Genomic DNA, 7,369 nt, shown 5'->3' on the forward strand with positions numbered 1-7,369 from the left:
ATTTCACTTTCTCATTATTGCTTGCTTGAAAACCAATCACAGTGTGCGATATCAACACATGCCTCTACTATGGAGCTTTTCATTTTACATACTAGCAACTGTACCCGACCTACGGGCGGGGCTTCAATTGGGAGGCCCAAATGAAAAGGCAAAATATCAGAAATTGAAGGCTTTTTTATTTTAAACGATTCATATAAACATCCGTTAAATCATATCACACACAAATCATCAAAATATAAACAGTACATGGCGCCCATTTTGAAAAACGATTGAATTCTGCAAAACGGAAGCGTGAGGATTCCATACGTCTTTCTCAGTCGCACGTTTATGTGTGAAGAGTGCGCGCCGAATCTGTAACACGGAAGCGGCTGCTCCACCTGTTTCTCAGTCGCTTTGCACACGCTGCCGTGTTACTTCAGAGCCGCACGTTTATATAGGAAGAGGTTGTCAGGAGTCGATCTACTCTCTCCTGGTGCGTAGAATTTCAACAAAAGCCACATCACTGTTCATATCGGTAAATATTATTCCATCGTGTTTGGAAAAACTGGAAAATTGGAAAAAACAACATAGCCTATTTTACTCCCAGGAGGTCGCAGGATTACCCACCCAAAATATTGTTGTGATCAGTTGAGCCTTTTTTGCGGTACCTTCGAACAGACGGACGGACATTTGGTGAATTATAGTAAGATGAGATGTGATCCTATCATGTGTTATTCGCACTTCCACGCATTCTTTCCTTTATTTCCATTTTCTTCCACTACATACAGTACCTTCAGAAAGTATTCACACCCCCTGACTTTTTTCACATTTTGTTGTGTTCCAGCCTGAATTTAAAATTAATTAAATCGGGATATTTTTGTCACTGATTTACACATAATACCCCATAATGTCAAAGTGGAATTATATTTTTTAACATTCCGACAAAATCAAAAATGAAAAGCTGAAATGTCGAGTCAATAAGTATTCAACCCCTTTGCAATGACACTCCAAATTGAGCTCAGGTGCATCCAATTTCCTTTGATCATCCTTGAGATGTCTCTACAACTTTATTGGAGTCCACTAGTGGCCAATTCAATTGATTGGACATGGTTTAGAAAGAAACACACCTTTCTATATAAGGTCCCATAGTTGACAGTGCATGTCAAAGCAGAAACTCGACCATAAAGTTCAAGGAACTCTCCGTAGAACTCCGAGATAGAATTGTGAGGAGGCAAAGATCTGGTGAAGGGTATGAAACATTTTCTCGTGTTGAACATTTGCAAGAGCACAGAGAGCTCCATCATTAGGAAATGGAAAGAATATGGAACTACCCAGACTCTTCCTAGAGATGGCCGCCTGACCAAACTGAAAAACAGGGCAAGAAGGACCTTGGTCAGGGAGGTGACCAATAACCCAATGCCCATTCTGATAGAACTTCAGAGTTCCTTGGCTGAGATGGGAGAACCTGCTAGAAGGACAATAGTCTCTGCAGCATTTCACAAATCCAAGCTTTATGGGAGAGTGGCCAGACGGAAGCCACTCCTGAGAAAAGGGCACATGACAATACGCCTGGAGTTTGCAAAAAGGCACGTGAAAGATTCTGGGAGCATGAGGCAAAATATTATGTGATCTGTTGATGCGAAAATGGAACTCTTTGGCCTGTATGCAAAGTGCTACGTCTTGCGGAAACCGAGCACAGCTCATCACCCACATAACCACCCGTACCTTGAAGCATGGAGGTGACAGCATCGTGCCTTATGTGGGATCATCCCTTATGTGGGACATACCCACACAAGGGATTATTTTCAGCGGCAGAGACTGGGAGACTCGTAAGGATAGAAGGAATATTGAATGGAGCCAAATACAGAATTATGGAGGAGAATCTGCTTCAGAGTGCAAAAGACCTTAGACTGCAATGAAGATTTACGTTCCCACAGGACAATGACCGCAAGCATACAGCCAAAGCAACACTGGAATGGCTTCACAATAAGAACCATAGCCCAGACTTGAAGGATTCCAGCCATAGCCCAAACTGCCCAGCCATAGCTCAGATTTGAATCCCAGCCATAGCCATTGAGAATCTGTGGAAAGACTTGAAGATTGCTGCTCACCGACACTCCCCATCCAACTTGACAGAGCCTGAACAAATCTGCAAGGACGAATGGGACAAACCCCCCAAATCCAAATGTGCAAAGCTGATACCGACATACCCAAGAAGACTCGAAGCTGTAATCCCTGCCAAAGGTGCTTCTACGAAGTATTGACTCAGTGGGTTGAATACTTACTGTATATAAATTAGATATTTTTTATTTAATTATTTTATGAAGATTTCTAAAAAAAAAAATTCCACTTTGACATTATGGGGTATTTTGTGTAGATCTGTGACCAAAATAAATCTCAATTTAATCCATTTTAAATCCAGGATGTAACATAACAATGTGAAAAAGTCAAGAGGTGTGAATACTTTCTGAAGGCAATGTACACACACACACAGACACACACACACACACAGACACACACACACACACACACACACACACACACACACACACACACACACACACACACACACACGAGTGATAATGGCATCATTCCAATTACCTATATATATTCGTTAAGTTGAATGGCCAATAAGCCACGTGTTCGTGTAATAAGGACAATACCAAATGTACCTATTATTCTGAATTAAATAGTACATATTCCTTTTTTTAAATCCTCTAAGGCCCATGAAGGAACTTTTACATGTAAGAGTGGGACATACCCACATAAGACCCTGCAGGCTACAGCCTGACCCCGATTGGCTCTTTTGTTTGCGTTGTCGTCCTCACACTTTAATTACCACATTTTACTTCACTCTACCCAGTAATTAAAAAATCAAAAGCATTCCAATAATGTTAATTTCAACTCGCCTGATAACCAGTTTTTGTTTACAATTAATACAATTCATTCATTCATACATGTGTTTTTTTTATCCCTGGTATTGGGCTAGTGGCTAGGGTGCCGGCTAAGGATCCTAGGATCCTGGGTTCGAATCCCGCAGTTGTTTTCATTCATTCATTCATTCATTCAATCATTCATTCACAATTCATTCATTCATACATGTGTTTTTCTATCCCTGGTGTTGGGCTAGCGGCTAGGGTGCCGGCTAAGGATTCCTAGGATCCTGGGTTCGAATCCTGGTCAATCGCTGAATTAACGCCAGGGGGGTTGACTCAGCCTGTCATCCTTCCGAGGTCGGCTAATTGAGTACCAGCTCACTGGTAATTCCCTGTTTGTCGTTAAAGGCGGCAAAAAGGGTTGGCGTCAGGAAGGGCATCCGGCCGTAAAACATTGCTTCAAAAAGGGGACCGAAAAACAACAACAACCACAGTTCCCGAAAAAGGCCAACCCCCGCTTGCGGGGAAAAATGGCCTCTAAAGGTGGTTTTTTTTTTTTATACATGTGTTTTTTATTTATTCTCAATCTTCTCCCACAACCACGACCTCCAACTCCTTCGTCACTTCCCTTTTTTCCTCTCAGGCAGACACTCTGATATTTCAATGGGATATTGATGTGTCCTTGATTGTTTATGTCCCTTGCACTTGGTATTTTGGATACAGTAAGAGTCTAAATGTATTACAAACCTCGTTCTTTCTCATCTCAGAAATGATGGACACATCCATGATGAGCCCCCATGAGACTTGGCCAGGTCTACAATATTCAGCACATGGAACCGGTGGTTTACACCACCCAACTGCTTTGGCTGGCAGGTAACCAACAACACGGCTACGTCATCAGAGTTTAGCTCCAGGCACACAATTCATTCAGGAAGTAGCTGCACACAGACTGCACCTCCTTACTCAATGGAATTGTACAGTGCAATTTAACGCTATTGGTGATGTCTCTGATGATGTGAGAGATTGTGCAAATAAGACATGACGCATTATATGCATGTAAACTCTGCATTTCAAGCTTTTGTCATGCTGGTGATGTCTACAGACAGAAACGACAAACGCTAGTTTTGTACGACCATGCATTTTTGGCCTGAGGTGCATGTGTATTTTTTTTTTTTTTTTTTTGTATACAAGGTCGAGGCTCCTGTAAGAGCTAACATTAATCACAAAAAAACAAACGGACACATAAAACATGTAACAAAGGGAGCGGGAGACAAGATGGGGAGAGACAAGGAAACACACAAGTACAACAGTACAACAGGGACATCAGGAGATCTGTGGGAGGGAGAGGGCTTGGGGGGAGGAGGCATGGAAAGGGCTGAAATCGGAGAGGTGTAAAACACATGGACACTGCTAGGACTTCCAGGAAAGAAAGAAGTCGGTATTTCAAAAAAGTGGATCTGGGGTGAATTAGCGGGGGTAGAAAAGATCAAGGTTTTGGATGGGGGAAGATAAGAGATGGTGGTGAACAGCTGTTTTAAAGACCTGGAGGGAGGGGTGGGATTGAAGAGAGTGTGGGAGTTTGTTCCAGAGGCGGGGAAAAAAAGGAATGAAGGAGTGAAGGTGAGCGGAGAGCTTAGATTTTGGCAGTTTCACCAGAAGAGGGTTGCAGGCAGATCTTGTGCATCCTGTAGGAATATTTGGGGGACAGAACACAGAGAGAGCTGGGGGAGCAAGGCCGGAGAGGAGTCGGTAGAAGACAGAAAGACCCCCAACCTGCCTGTGGTGAGTAAGTGAAAGGCCCTCAGGTTGTTATGACAAGGGCAACTTCGGTCTTTGGGCGAAAGTGAATGTTTAGGCTTGTGATAAGATCTGCTTTTTTATGGCATAGCCCCTAGGCCAATGCCATCAAGAACAGCAATTGTCTGACGTTCACCAATCAGACCTGAGGATCTGGTCACATGACAGAGGGCCGCGTTTAGTAACCATTACAGTTGCGTATTTTACTAAAAGGAAATATAATAACCTTCTGTGGAACATTTTGGGGTCGTCGCGGGTGTCGTAAGGTAGGGAGGAGGTTTCAGAAATTCTTCAATACAATTATCATTTTGACATGTAATCGACCCAGACCTTGCTCCCGAATCCGGAAGTGAACAGATGAGGATGGATCGCTGTTTTTTAAAAAATATCTCAATACAATCGTGATTTAACTTTATATTTTGATATATTAATACCATAGTATTAATTTGTGATTGGAATGATGAATTAAAATATAGAGAACAAGCTGTCAGTGCCTGACGTTCTACCCCCGTTAATCTTTAATAATCCTTTCTACCCCCATTAATATACCTCAAATCCTGTTTCCTCCACCTCCCCCCCACACCCCCCACATCCTCCCCCCCCCCCCCACACCACCCTCCCAACCTTCTCCCTTCCACAGATCTCCTGATGTCCTGGTTCTCTACTGTTGTTGTGCTTCTCTCTCCCTCCCCTCTTGGCTCCTGCTCCCTTTATTATATGTTTTGTGTGTGTTTCTGTTTATGTTTCTTTGTGTTTATTATTAATCCAGTTGAATTAATTTTAATTAATAATCCGGATTTATTAATTTGTGATTGGAATGATGAATGATGCTGTTTGGAATGAAAATATAGAGAACAAGCTGTCAGTGCCTGACGTTCTACCCCCGTTAAACTTTAATAATCCTTTCTACCCCCATCAATATACCCCAAATCTTGTTTCCTCCCCCCCCCCCCCCCCCCCACCCACACATCCCCACACCCCCCCCTCCCCGCAACCTTCTCCCTCACACAGATCTCCTGATGTCCTGGTTCTCTACTGTTGTTGTGCTTCCCTCTCTCCCCCTCTTGTCTCCCACTCCCTTTGTTATATGTTCTATGTATTAGCTCTTATACGAGCCTCAACTTGGTATACAACTATATGTGTATATATATATATATATATATATATATATACAGTGCATTCAGAAAGTATTCAGACCCCTTCACTTTTTTCACATTTTTTTATGTTGCAGCCTTATGCTGAAATCGTTTAAATTCATTTTTTCCCTCATCAATCTACACTCAATACTCCATAATGACAAAGAGAAAACAGGATTTTAGAAAGTTTTGCAAATTTATTAAAAAGAAAAACTGAAATATCACATTAACATAAGTACTGTATTCAGACCCTTAACTCAGTACTTAGTTTAAGCACCTTTGGCAGCGATTACAGCCTCGAGTCTTCTTGGGTATGACGCGACAAGCATTGCACACCTGGATTTGGGGATTTTCTGCCATTCTTCTCTGCAGATCCTCTCAAGCTCTGTCAGCTTGGATGGGGACCGTCAGTGGACAGCCATTTTCAGGTCTCTCCAGAGATGTTCGATTGGGTCGAAGTCAGGGCTCTGGCTGGGCCACTCAAGGACCTTCACAAAGTTGTGCCTAAGCCACTCCTACGTTGTCTAGGCTGTGTGCATAGGGTCATTGTCCTGTTGGAAGGTGAACCTTCGGCTCAGTCTGTGGTCTTGAGCGCTCTGTTTCAGGTTTTCATTAAGGATATCTCTATGCTTTGCTCCGTTCATTGTTCCCTTAAACCTGACCAGTCCCCCAGTCCCTGCTGCTAAACAACACCCCCACAGCATGATGCTGCCACCACCATGCTTCACCGTTGGGATGGTATTGGGAAGGTGATGAGCGGTGCCTGGTTTCCTCCAGACATGACGCTTAGAATTGAGGCCAAACAGTTCAATCTTGGTTTCATCAGACCACAGAATCTTGTTTCTCACAATCTGAGAGTCCTTTAGGTGCTTTTTTGCAAACTCCAAGCGGGTTTTCATGTGTCTTTCACTGAGGAGACGCTTCCATCTGACCACTCTGCCATAAAGCCCAGATCGGTGGAGTGTTGCAGTGATGGTTGTCCTTCTGGAAGTTTCTCCCGTCTCCACACAGGATCTCTGGAGCTCAGCCAGAGTGATCATCGGGTTCTTGGTCACCTCTCTTACCAAGGCCCTTCTCCCCCGATTGCTCAGTTTGGCCGGGCGGCCAGCTCTAGGAAGAGTCCTGGTTGTTCCAAACTTCTTCCATTTAAGAATTATGGAGGCCACTGTGCTCTTGGGAACCTTCAATGCAGCAGAATTTTTTTTTGTAGGCTTCCCCAGATCTGTGCCTCGACACAATCCTGTCTCCGAGCTCTGCAGGCAGTTCCTTCGACCTCATGGCTTGGTTTTTGCTCTGATATGCATTGTCAGCTGCGAGACCTTATATAGACAGGTGTATGCCTTTCCAAATCATGTCCAATCAATTGAATTTACCACAGGTGGACTCCAATCAAGGTGTAGAAACATCTCAAAGATGATCAAGAGAAATGGGAGGAACCTGAGCTAAATTTGAAGTGTCATAGCAAAGGGTATGAATACTTATGTCAATGTGATATTTCCGTTTTTTCTTTTTAATAAATTTGCAAAACTTTCTAAAATCCAATTTTCTCTTTGTCATTATGGGGTATTGAGTGTAGATTGA

The sequence above is a fragment of the Myxine glutinosa genome, chromosome 2, assembly GCF_964187855.1.
Source record: "Myxine glutinosa chromosome 2, kmMyxGlut1.1, whole genome shotgun sequence".
Lineage (NCBI taxonomy): Eukaryota > Metazoa > Chordata > Myxini > Myxiniformes > Myxinidae > Myxine > Myxine glutinosa.